Source organism: Eptatretus burgeri, chromosome 18 (genome assembly GCF_056783735.1).
Source record: "Eptatretus burgeri isolate ZD-2024b chromosome 18, Ebu_testis_v1, whole genome shotgun sequence".
In the NCBI taxonomy this organism is placed as follows: domain Eukaryota; kingdom Metazoa; phylum Chordata; class Myxini; order Myxiniformes; family Myxinidae; genus Eptatretus; species Eptatretus burgeri.
The window spans coordinates 11627838-11642171 of NC_140978.1; positions in this window are offsets into that span (position 1 = coordinate 11627838).

Consider the following 14334-nt stretch of genomic DNA (forward strand, 5'->3'; position numbering starts at 1 on the left):
ATTTCAAAGAGTTCCTTGAGAATTCTGGCGACAGTCTTTGCGCTACAACAGCCGACACAACCGAGGTGTCACTGTCAGAGTTCACACAGTCAGTAGCGGGTGTTGGCCTCCCTCAAGCGGTTTCGCACCGTCTGGGCTGAAATGCGCCTGTTATGCAGCCCGACAGTCTCATCGGCAGTCCTCGTGGCCGGTCGGAGTCGATCCCGGAGATGTTGCAGCCTCATGTGACGATCCTGACCGGCGGTGGTCACACGTGGTCGCCGGGCATGTGGGCGGTTCACGGTGCTTCCAGTCTCTCTGAGGCGCGTTCTCAGGCGGCTAATGGTGGAGTGGTGGACATTGAAGTGTGCTGCAACGGCCCGTACTGACGTCCCAGCATTCAGCATGCCAATGGCACGCTCCCTCAAGATTTGTGACATCTGTGGCATGTTGACATTTGGCACCAGTCCACATTTTGGGGAGGCCTTTTATAGGGCAAGCTATAGGGAGTGTTTGTGTCCTGGTCACGCTCACTGACCATCACTCTGTCAAGCCCCATGGTGCTCATGGGAAGGATTACTCAACGTGTGAGTCCACACACTCAGAGTGGTCAATTTCAATGGGAACATCTGTCTTGAGCAAAACAAAGGAACCATTGCTCAAACATATCATCGGTTTGACCATTTTTCCATAATGGCAATCTTGACTTAGATATTTAGGTTGGTGCGTTTATATTTTTGTTCAGTATAATTTTTTCCATCGACCTACGTCACACACTGGCTCTGATTTTCCTTCCTGCTTGTCATGTTTTTATCTGCATTTATTTTCGACATTACAATATACTGTATATCTTTCATCCATATTTTAATAGATAAATAATGCATGAAACTGAATATAAATATTGGGGTACCATGTTTTTCTCCATTTCCTTCCATTCGAAGATAATTACATACCCCATACCCAGGTATTATCATTAATTTGGAGTAGAATCAGTGAGCTTATCTCATATTTCAGGGGACTCTATCTTAATGTATGCTCATGTTGACATATCATGTACCCAGGATGAGTGAACAATTCCTTTGAGCATGCCATTGTTGTTGCCTTTTGACCCAGTCACGAAAAATGTGTTTTTGTTTTGTTTCGTGTGTGACCAGCAGTTGATCCTGCAGATCCGAGATTTAATGAAAAGCATGCCTCAATTATGTTTCGTACACACAGCTGGCCTAAACTTATAAATTTAATTTTTGTTCACTGGTTACTGCTTTCCATATAAATTACGTTTTATTTCTTTTATTATTATTTCTTTTTTTTATATTTTTTTGCAGACCGAGCTTAAGTTGGAAATGTCGACGAAAAAGAAGTACGATTAAGCCTACGTACCCTTTGGTTTTACTTACATCACTGAACGTGATGGGACACAAAAGCCACAGTGTTTCTTGTGTGGCAAGGTTCTTGCCAATGGAAGCATGAAGCCACACAAAGCTGAAGGAGCACCTCACGTCTGTCCATCCTGAAAATACATCGAACAGTGTGGATCTTTTTCGTGCAAAGAAGGGCTCGATTTGAAAAGGTTAGAACTTTGCCAAAACTTGGAATTGCCCCAACACAATAGCCTTGTCTTGAAGCATCCTACAAGGTTGCTTATCGCATTGCCAAACAAAAGAAGCCACACACAATTAGAGAGACTTTAGTAAAGCCATGTGCCCTGGACATGGTCAAGCTGGTTTGTGGATTGGAGCCGAGGAAGAAAATTGAAGCAGTGTCTTTGTCAAATGATGTCATACATGCCAGAATAGTTGATATTTCTTGTAATATTTTGAAGCAGTCATGGAGGAATTGGCAGCTATGCCATTTCCCTTCAGTATGCAACTGGATGAAAGTACTGACATCTCTCAGTGTAGCCAGCTCCTTGTTTTCATCCGTTATGTGCATGCTGATGCCATCAAAGAAGAATTCCTATTTTCTGAGCCCTTTTTGGAAACTACTAAGGCCATTGACATCTTAGAAATGTTGAAAAATTTATTTGCCAAGCAAAACTTTGACTGAAAGAAAAATTTGGGTACTCTGTGCACAGATGTAGCACCTGTGATGCTTGGCAACACATCTGGTTTTACTGCTCTGGTGAAGAAAGAAGCTCCTCACGTCATCGTGACTCACTGTTTTCTACATCGGCATACACTGGCATCAAAGAGTCTGCCAACAATCCTGAAATAAGTCTTGTTTACTGTCGTAAAAGTCGTCAACTTCATCAGAGCCAGGGCTCTGAATCATCGCGTTTTCAAGAGGTTTTGTCATGAATTGGGAGCAGAATATGAAGTTCTTCTTGACCATACAGAAGTTCGCTGGCTTTCCAGAGGACAAATCTTGAAGCGCTTGATGGAACTTAGGGCAGAAGTTTCACTTTTTTTTGAGAGAAAAGAAAGTCCACTCTCGGAACAGTTTGACAGGGAGGAATTCATTCACGGCTTGGCTTATTTGACGGATATTTTTAGCCATATGAATGTGGTAAGTCTTTCGATTCAAGGCCCTGCAGTCACCATTATGGATGCTGCTGAAAACATACAAGCTCTTTTGACCAAGCTGCCACAGTGGAAGAGGAAATTGGAGGCAGATGACGATGAAAACTTTCCAATGCTGGAGGAAGTGATTCTGCAGGATGGAGTCGAGACACAAAGCCCTGTCAATTTCTCTGCAGGCAAAAATGTGCAGACACCTGGAAACACTGCAGAACTCTTTTGAAGGTTACTTCTGCTCAGATGACCTTAAAGTTCAAACGTGGATTCGTAATCATTTCCTTGCTGATATAAACTGTATTACTGATGCAGACCTTTCCAAAGATGACCTCATTGACCTGAGGACAAAGGAAATTATACGATATAAGTTCAACTCGAAGAGTCTTGGAGAATTTTGGTGTTCCGTGACACAAGCCTACATTCGTCTGGCAAAGTGAGCTATGGGAGCTCCAATTCCGTTTGCAACCTCATATCTATGCGAGTCAGGATTTTCAGCACTTGTTTCCATCAAAACTAAAAGTAGAAATTGATTGGATGTCAAACATGACATCCGTGTTGCCTTGTCAAAGACCACTCCACAATTTAATCTTCTTATTGCAGCCAAACAACAACAGCCTTCGCACTGAAATGTACTTTTCAGCAGAATTGGTTTATTTTTTGTTTAATTTGCACAATTTGGATATATTGTTGCGGGGCCGGGTATCGGTGATGAGCACGACCACTAGATGGAGCTGCATGGTCGACTCCGCCGAACACCCGGAATTTATAGGTCATCACCCCGTATAACTCCAGAGCTGTTAGGGTTCCTTATCAGACCGAAGTTCGCCAATATGTCGACCACGTGGGGTAGGGTCGATTGCCAATTTCAATTTACCTAAATACCCACGTCGTCCAAACTACCGGGAAAATTCACCCTCGACGGCACTCGTACGGAACGAGCTGCGAGCGTGCTCGAACCGTGTGCGACCCGAGCGGACGGTCACCGAGCTTCCATCGGTCCAAATGTCCCTTTACAGCAGCAACAGCCTGGCTAATTCTCCAATACGCACCGTGTTAAACCAATAAAAGAAATACAAAAACGAACCGATACATTTAACACATGGGTTTATTGAAAATGGGGCAGGGGGGCACGCAAGCAGAGTTATCCGAATAATAAGAGGCACGTATGTACAGCAAGGCACTTAACAATTTATTACTTGCCAGACTGGTGCCACAAACGCACACACACCCAAAAGAAACGGTGGCCACAGCCTTTATTGAGGCCTCCAGCTCAGATGGAAAGGTGAGCTGAAGACCAGATTCTGCCTCGGACCTGTCCACCTCGTGTGGTCTTTGCGCTGAGTCGAACCGGGCACCAGCGGGAGGCGAGCCGAATCCAGACACCAGCAAGCCGCGAGCGGCCTCCCGAGCTCCGCTCAGCGCTCGTGCCGGCAAACAAAACCTCTCCTTGGTATCTTCAAAGAGACGGCATATACCCCTTCCCGTTCCTATGGGCGGCAGGATCTCCCAATCTCTCCCTTGGTGTTGTCGGCAGAGACGTGGCGTGCAACCCTCGCGGCTCTCGTGGGGGATGGTGTCTCTCAAGCTCTCTCGCTCATGAGGAGGAGGAAGAGGATCTCGGTCCAAATGCGCCGCACCCTTATTCACCCTGTCTCGGGAGGGGGGGGGCCTACTTGCGACCCTCCTTCTCTCACTGGCTGGTTTTGGCGTGCAAATCGCTCTTAGTCTCTCCCATTGGCCAGTTTTGGCGCGCAAAATCACTCTTTGTCCCTCTCACTGGCCAAAACGGGCGGCAAGCTCCTTGATTGGCCCGGGGGCGTGGTGGCGTCATGCGGAGCCCTTTCCTCCTGTCGCGAGATCTGATTGGCCGGGCGATGGTCATCCCACTCGTTGCACGCCGATTGGTTGAGGGCAGCCGCGTGGCTCCTCCTTGATCTCCGCCCACCATGACGTCGGCCAGAGAGAGGCGAAGGAAGCGAAGTGAAGGTGAGGTTGATGCGGTGTGGTCGGCGTTGATGTTTGTGTGTAAAAATAAAAGAAAATCACTAACTATCAAAATAACTCCACAGCGCATGAACATTTAATCACCCATTAGACAAGGGTCAGGACCCTAACTGGCAACATATACTAAGGCCGAGGTCATATTTGCCACGGCGGCCATGGGGTCTCCAAAATCTATGGCCACTAGCAATTATACGGCGGCCGCAGTATTTCCACGGTCACACAATGTAGCAGTCACATATGTTTTTATTTTTCGGGGAGCTGCATGGCGTATTTATAAATTGTGGAGACCGAAAACGTGGGGTTGCCGTACGGTCTTTGATTTGATGTCGCACGGTGACCTTAGGGCGTTCCTGCAGCGGCCATATAATTTTCAAGGCAGACGCAAGGTGCCCGCAAGGCGACCACAGGGGGACCGCAGGGGGGGGGCGAACGTGCAACCAGACGGACGGTAACGAATGGGTTAAATTTTTTTTTTTAACCAGTTTTTTTTTTCGGCTTGTCGAATTGCTACAGCGAAGCTAGAAATGAAAAAAGTTATAACTCCACGTTATAATTCCACGGCGACCCTACAGCCTGTAAAATATAGGCATATGGCGTAGGGCCACCCTGAGGCCACTTCAGAAACTCTGCGGCCGCCGCACGTTTCTGTCAATTCAGAGGGCATACAGCCGCCGTATCCTCGCCGTAGAGCAAATGTGACTTAGGCCTTAGGTCTTAGAAATTGTGGAGACCGAAAACGTGGGGTTGCCATACGGTCTTTGATTTGATGTCGAACGGTGACCTTAAGGGGGCCCTGCGGCGGCCATAGAATTTTCAAGGCAGACGCAAGGTAGCCTCAAGGTGCCCGCAGGGGGCCTTAAGGCGAACGTACGGACGGTAACGAATGGGTTAATTTTATTTTATTTTTACCAGTTTTTTTTTTTCGGCTTGTCGAATTGCTACGGCGAACGTAGAAATGAAAAAAGTTATAACTCCGCGTTATAATTCCACGACGACCTTACGACCTGTAAAATATAGCCATACGGCGTAGGGCCACCCTGAGGCCACCGCAGAAACTCTGCGGCCACCGCACGTTTCTGTCAATTCAGAGGGTGCACGGCCACCGTATCCTCACCGTAGAGCAAATGTGACTTAGGCCTTACCGATATAACTGATCTCTAGAACCTGTATATTGTGCTCTCATGTCTTCCAGATTCACAATATGATTTGTGAAGAACTTTGGTTTGTTTTTAACAAAGAGTGGAATAAATGTAGACACGGAGAGGGAGCATTGATGGACAAAACATTGGGACTGGCGGTGTCTCCATGGGACGAGGGTTTTGGATGGTTTTAATAAATGTCGCCAGGGCTCAATTATGGAATACTGTGGGGTTCATACATTGAAGGGATGTACATATACTGTATGTGTACCATGCACGATTCATAAATATTGCGTGTTCTGTGTTCGGAGTCAGGAGACCGAGTATAAGGCCAAAAAAAAAAAAATGTTGCATTGGCGTAACGGGTCACTGAAAAATAGGGTAGGTCGGTCGGGATCTTTTTTTTTATTTTTTATTTTTTTTCCTAATAAATCCCTCCCAAAATCTCCCCCGGCTCGAGTACCACCCTTTTTGTCGGCGGGTTCTGTCCGAAACACTTCCGGGTTTTTGCGATCGCGATCGCAATCGACAAGATACTTGAAAACGATAGCAAAACAACAAAAATAGCAATAAAATAGGGTCGGCGGAATTTTTCGATAGCAAAAAAACAAAAAAAAAACGTAGGGTCGGCGGAATTTTTAGGGTCGGGCGGGTTACGCCAATGCAACATTTTTTTTTTTTGGCCTAAAGGAAGGACAAAACATCGTGCACGGCCTGGATGTTAGACAGGACACCACCTTACACGATTGTCACGCTGCCCACCCAGTTGTTCAGCTCATCGTTGCGGATGATGAACTGGACCCTTTCCACGACCCTGATCATGTACGATGACGTTTCCACTTTGCACCTGAAGAGGAACCGAAAGATAAACCACAAATAAAACAAGTCATGCCTCACTACACGTTTATTTAAATTACAGGACGTCACATCATCGGATGAGATGAAGGATTTTATGAAATAGACTTGAGATCAAGAGTAACTCTCGTTACATCCAATGGTTGGGGTCAAACTCAACACCGCCCGGCGACGTCCGGACACTTCTTTTTACATTCAGAACTGATATTCAGCTCAATTCTGCTGTTTGCGCTCAATTGCGATGAATTCATTTAATTTATTTAATTTCAGGACTTTCCGGGCGGTGTTCGTAAGTTTATTTAATTTGTTAAATCATTTAAACAGTGGAATTATAATTTAAACGGCTTGGAACTGAGATTAACAGTAACGGTCGTCTCTGGGTGGTGTTTACTGTGACCAAATGGTTGACATCCTTTCCAGACCGACACCAAGCCTCGTTCTGCCTCCAGACCAACACCAAGCCTCGTTCTGCCTCCAGACCAACACCAAGCCTCGTTCCGCCTCCAGACCAACACCAAGCTGCGTTCCACCTCCAGACCAACACCAAGCCTTCCCTGCGGCTTTGTCCGTGAGCCTCGATTTGCCACCGACTGTGTTGCTTGTTTTTGAGCCATAAAGGCCGGATGTCACGACCTGTGTCAAGGCCAAACGGGATGTTTCATTTCTTGTTGGGCCATTGTTGCTATACACTGGGCCACACAGACCAAAGACCCTTTGTTTATGGACCCTCCAAGCCTTAGACTCAGCTAGTGTTGAGCTTCATCCATTGTAAAGTAAACAGGTCTGAAGACGACGATGGTTCACGAGCGGTATTTGACGATGTAGATCGTTTCAGAAGTCAAGGATGAGACAATGTGATAATGTTTGACCAAGTTATAAAAATGATCAACATGATGTGGTACGAGTGACAGGTTATTAGCTGCAAAATGTCGAAAACCGGGTTTCGTTCAACAACTTTCAAAATTTGACCCTTGCATAACCTTTAAAGGTCACAAAACAATGTTGTGGACATAAAATAAGGAAACAGAATACGTGCTATAGCTTATTGGAGTTAGTTCATCGAAGAAGGTTGAAAACGTGGTTCGATTCCCACAACTTTGAAAATTTGACCTTAGTTAACTTTAAAGGTCAAAGGTCAAGGATTATGACCTTTGGTGCAAAACTTCCTCTGGAATATTCCAGGAACGATATAACGTCATATAGGCTATATTGCATTTCGCACTCCTCGGATTATCCAGACTTTGATGAAATCAGCGTAAAAACAAACTTGAAGGGGGCGCCACGAGCAAGGTGTTCGAGATAGAGAAAAAAATGGTTTCAAGACTTTAGGTGGGGAATGACCTCAAGATTATGCATAAAAATATTGTCATCCGAGCTCTCAAAGTTTGGGTGGTCGTCTGATTTTTATGTCAAAATTCGCAATTTTCTAAGTTCGTGACCTTGTGACGAAAATGAAGAATCGAGCTCCGTGGGGCTATGCAGGTGCCATTGGGCTAACCAAATACTGAAACCCCTGCCAGATTCGACAAACCCCCTCGGTGAAGATGTAACTTGAAATCGGCTACCCCCTAAAAACACGTTTTTTGGGCGTGACTCCGCCCATAATTGGCGCACCACGCCCATTCTCAGGAAAACACAAATAGATCATGATTTAAACCTCCCACCAAAAGTTTATCAAGATCGGATCAAAACCCATGGAGCTATGCTCGGGACAGACAGACAGACAAGCCGGTAGGCGGACATGGGTAGTCGCCTACCCAATAGAACCTGACGCGATGGGCCCGTTCGATGTTGAATGACCTGAGGATTAAGCACAAGAAAATTCATGATTCAAGCTTCAAGGGTTAATGCTGCAGATTGTTTTTTCGTTAAAATACCCCCACATTTAGAGGTTTTTCGGCCGTTGCTCGGCAACGGAGGGGTCCGTAGCAACGGTTCTTTCTCACACATAACTAGGACATATCATGAACTTACCATACCAGTTTCATGTATATCTGACTCATAATCTCTGAGATATAACGAACTTCGTTTTTTTTATTGTTTTTGACCAGGGTTCATTCAAAGTCTATCTTCTCCGACGGTTTTCATAGGATCCGGCTGGAAATTTTTGACAATATGCCTGAATGTACTGCCCACAGTCGCCCGATTTTTGATTTTCGAAAAAATAATTTTTTTATGATTTTTCAAAGCTGTTGGGCAACGGTGGTGTCCACAGCAACGGTTCTCATTTTTCACACAACTAGGTAATTGTATGAACCTACCAAGCAAGTTTCGACTCGATCGACTACCCAACAGACAGACAGACACACACACACCAACAATGAATATAGTGGTTGTTATGACTCTTCACCCGGCCGAGTAATGACAGAGTCGAATGAGGGTTTTCGAATGATACGATTTATTTCAGAAGATGGCACTACGCATGCGGAATGCAGCCCAAAGGCCCTTCAGTCAGGTGCCCCCGGACCACATTGAGATTCTTACTTCAAAACAGTTGTATATATAATCACACAAAAGCAGAAATGGGTGTGGACTACAAGTGTGTGCTTAAGGGATAAAGAAATAAAGAAATAAATGCGGCAGTGGGCTTCTTTCCCCCTCCTAGGGGCCCTCAGGAAGTTGGATCAGTCAATCCTCAGATTCGCAACCCAACAGTTCATCTTGCAAACTAATAACTTTCTAAGACTCCTACACCCCTACACTGGCACCTGCTGACAGCAAAGGCGAAACTCTGGTGATGACTAAGAACAGGAATGTGTGGGATATCAGCATACACAGTTTTCCCAAGGACATGCTGTTGTGCAGCTGCAGAGCCATAAAGAGTTATCAAAGACATAGTGAAAACAGCATGATACATTTAAAGCAACATTTTAAAGCAAGGTTTGAATAATACACAATTACAAGCAAGGTTAGAATCCCGACAGCTGATTAACACACAGCTAATGGTCCAAAATATGACCACCTAGCATATCATCATAACAGTTTCCCTCCTTGGTCATATTTTGACCATACCCAGCCACACCTGATACTCACCAACCGAGTGGACCCCTATTTGGTTCCTGTAGCAGCTACCCCTAGGCCCCGTGCCTGCCAAGCGGGATTTGCAAATGCCGTGGATAGCCATCAACATTCCCCAAATGAGAAGTCCCCAACTGCCGGTGGTTCAGGTTAGCTTCTGTTGCCTTTTATCTTGCCCACTGCCACAAGTCTCCCATTAAGTTGTCATATACAAATTTGATGTTAAGTCCACACAATATTAAAGGCACTACAAGTCTATACAATATTAACAGCAACATTATTATTTAGGCAATTATACTCAACACTAATTACAACAATAATATTTACAATATGCAAATGTATTAATGGGTGAGCAGCACTGTGAGCGCTCAAGGCATGGTGTAAGCTCCTTTCTCAACTTGCGCTAGAAGACAAAAGAGTCTCATGAGATGCATATTTACATATAAGGGTCATACAAGTATTTTCCATACATTCCTTCACTATCTGGTATTGTCCATTTTCCACGATTATGCATATGCTAGTCAAAACACTGCCACATCTATCATAAACCTCCATCAGCATTTTACTTGTAGATTTCCTTTCTTTCTTGTTACAACTTCCTGTATCTTCGTGTGTAGTGAGATGTATGAGTCCATGTTTGGCTTACCTTTTCACTTGAAAGTTCGTTGAGTAATCAGTAATACCTGGAAGAGTCTTCCCCAGGGCGCCCTCCGCCAGAACACCTTGTTGGCTCCTCAGCTGGTGGGGGTCGGGTCTGGTTGTGGCCCCATACAGAGGTCCTCGGGGTCTTCCTCCATGAGTTCGCTGTTAATTATTATGATGGCCTGGGTGATGGGTGAGGCTTCACAGCATTTCTTTAGACAAATGGAAATGAGACGTTTGATCAGAAATACTCCAAAAATGATTCCCATGATGATTAGGATTGCTGCCCCTACCAGGCACAGTAACCAGTCTCCCCAGTCATGAAATATAGATCTCCACCTCTGCGTAACCCTCCTTGCGTTCCACTCGATCGCTCGTGAGAGCTTCAAGCCTTATAGGTGAAAACACCTATAAGTGAAATGTGTTCTTCTCTGGGAGGTTACTGTATTTTCACAAGATTTCACAACTGTACTCCAAAAGGGTTCTTTCGGGGCCCATGGAACTTGGGTAATTAGAGATGAGTGTTGACCGCATATGAATCCCTATTTGTGCAAAGTGCCCCCACTGGGTTTTTGTCATGCGTTTTGTTCTGCCAAGCCACTTCTGTCTTTTTCTGCATTTTCTGACGTCCCCCTTTGCCACGGAGGTGTATACGGTTTCTTTGGCTTGAGTGTGTTGCCTAGTGATAGGTCCCCCCCACAAAGGAGTAGTGTCAGTACCAGGAGTTGCATGTTGTGTCGTCAAAGGTTCTGTCACTGTCTCCGTTACTACAAGGTTTACAGCATGCCACTGCACTGAACACTGCAGTCAACTGCAACATAATGACAAGTATTTGTGTAAAAGATTATTTTTAAATGATACCCACCATGACTAGAGCTTGCAGGACTGGAAGTTGCTCTGGATGCGTGGTGAGTGGATGTGAAGGCCAGAGACCTTACTGTACACTACTGTAGATTTTGATCAGGCAAGCATACCTTCCATCCATCTCCTTGTCTGACGGCCTGTAAAGTGTTCTGGTGTTCGTTGCCCCATCTTGTGGTTCTGGGGCGCATCTCAATCTGTTCACCATTCTTCCTAACTCCCCTGCACTCTGTCTGTTACTAACTGCCATTGAGATGTACGGTGTTAGTCCTTCTCTGTGCTTCATTAGTTCGCGCTCTCTGTGGCTTGTTTCACCTCCACCGCCGCTCCTTCCTTCCCCGATCCATCGGTTGGTTGTCATCAGAGAGCGTTTGACGGTGTAATCTCTATGTGCTTTGGCCACGTATTCATAATCCTGCCCTGTTTCATCGTAGTCAACAGTGAGTGCAGTGCAAAGCCAATTCCATTCCTTCCAGATCGATGTCGTTGCTCAGCAGCAACCATTCCTCTACATCCCTTTAATTCCGCTTATGCTTCCCAAATCCAATGAATTTATCCTGACAGATAGAGGCTCATATAAAGACAACAGACATGCTTTTCTGTCCGCTTCCAAACAAACATCTCGACCCTGACAGGCAGAGAATCGAAACGCTCCTCGTCAAGGCCCACGATGGCTGCGTGTTCAAACAGCACGAGCCCCGCCCGTAATTTTTCCCAAAACACACTGCTATCCTCAAGTGCGTAGCCTACCAAACGTCCTTGTTCTTGGATGTCTGACATGTAAACTAGGACAAATGTGTCCAAGAGCCACGTCCTAAAGGTTTTGTCTTCACCAGAATAATAATAAGAACAACGCGGAACTCTTAGAGCCGGCGTTTACTACGCGAGACGCGGCTAAAAGATAAACCCACTTTAAATAAAATCCGTTCCTTGTTCAAAGCATTTAAATCCTCCTTTCCATCTGTTGTAGTAATCAACAATAAACCTTTTCGATCGGCTTTATTCTCACAAAACCCATACGCATCTACAAATAACATAAATATACATAGGGTAAGAATAACAAAAATACAATAACTTGTACACATAATACTGAAGGCAAACTCCATACTCTAATCCCAATTACATTCCTCAGAGTACACCATTCCTAATACAGTATACTACATACCATTACTGTTCCAGCACGACCCTCCACGGAGCACGCGGCATACAGTCATCACCAGCCACCGACCCCCATACACAGTGCTGCCACATCCGCCCAATCTCCGTTGCCGCTAATCACAGTACGGCACTTCATTACCACAACACCATCCATCCTAAATCCCTCGGTCCTGCGCCTCTTCTGCGTCTCGTTTTTTTTTCTCTTTTCCTCTTCCGGTCACGAAGCCCAATCAACAACAACAACAACAACAACAACAACAACAACAACAACAACAACAACAACAACAACAACAACAACAACAACAACAACAACAACAACAACAACAACAACAACCGGAACAAACATATATATATATATATATTACAGCCTTGTTTCAAAGCATTGTCGCTTCCATGTACCGATAGCGCGTGCACTCGCCTCGAAACACAAAATCGAGCGATCCTTTGAAACGTCAATGTCCTTATTAATTAATTTTACCACAAAGCTATCTCTTTAAAATCTAGTTTGTCCACCATATTCAAAATCAGCCGCCTCGAGAAATTCTTGTACATTGCTCCGACAAGCAGGCACATTCACAGCAGGGTGTTAATTGCACTTTCAAGTTTGACAAAGCGCGCTGGGCCCATGCGTGGATTACGTCATCACGCACTCACATGAGCAATACGTCTTATCAGCGCGTTGGTTTTTACCATCAAACTCACGGAACAAATATTTGACGACATCTCAAATACGTTCGTTTTAAATCGGAATTTTACAGAATCCTATGAAGGGCGTCCCCATCTTGTAAAATGTGCTGATCCATTTCGTAAACCCTCACGATAAGCTGTCCTTGACGGGACGATTTCGTGCTTTCGTCGCGCCTGTTAAATCCTATGGCACGTCATGTGACTCGCAAAACCCCATAAAATAAGTTTTTTCCCAGATTTACGAAAGTCAAGCATAAAACATGCTTAATGACCCCAACAATGAAACCAGAATTGAAACTGACGTTAAAACGAACCCGTAACGTCGATCAGCCTTACGAAACATGCAAAGTGGAAACAGAACTGAATTTCAATTTGAAATCAAAATGATGCTCCGTGGAGACCATCCATTTATCACGTACAGTGTTCAAAGCCAAAACAGCATACAGAGTTTATCGGACCATGAGAAAATCCGAACGTTGGTCCATTTGACATCCCATTTGACAAACTGTCTGCTGAAGTGGTTTTAATTATTCAATTCCCCATCCAGTTCACACACACACACACACACACACACACACACACACACTCTCTCAATGACATTTTCCCATCACTGAATTAACAACACGTGCAGAATCGGTCATCATGGTCCTTCCTCCAGATTTGGTGTGCGCAATTCACCTCGTCCAAAGTCTTCACATTGACGATGACGACCAATCATTATCTCCATACAAACATACAAGTTGTTCCACACATACAAGTTCCAGGTTGGAACACTCAACTTACGTCTAACACAAAACTCAACCTTCCCCACCACATTGTATTCACAAATACATCCAAACAGGTAACTTCTACAAACAGCCCTTCTCCTGGCTCATTAACTTTGTGTTTTTTCCCCGTTGGTTCAAGATTCCCTCTGAATCGAATCGCTTACGTCCTGTCTCACTTTGTGACTCCGTTAGCCACGCTGCAAACGCTCTCCAGTGTTTTCCACTTTCACCGATAACTTTAAGTGTTGTTCCTTTGGGTAACTCTATGTTCTTTGCAGAGTTATTCCCCATCTTTTGTTCTTATCTTACCAACCGCCTAATAGCTGTAAATCGTTTCTCCTTTTACACCGGGACCGAGATCCCTTTCGACCCTCCGCCTAATAGCCTCAAACCCAATGAAGGCCTCTAACCTTCCCTCTCTTGGTACAGGATTCCAACCTGTTTCCTCCTTATTTCACACGGATACCTTTATCCTCGACCCTTACCGGTTCTAACATACGGCCTGCCAGCCCTCTTTGTGCCCTTCAAACAAACCGCATTCGAATCACCTCATATGTTTTACCGTTACAGTTCTTGATCCGAGCAGATCCTGGAGCTGCGTCCAGCGGGGCACTGCCCACCAAGTGTACAGTTTTCACCCTAACTAGGGCTCCCTGTCTTAGGTGCCCTATACGTGCCAATTTCACGTACCTTTAGCTGAACCCTTGTGAT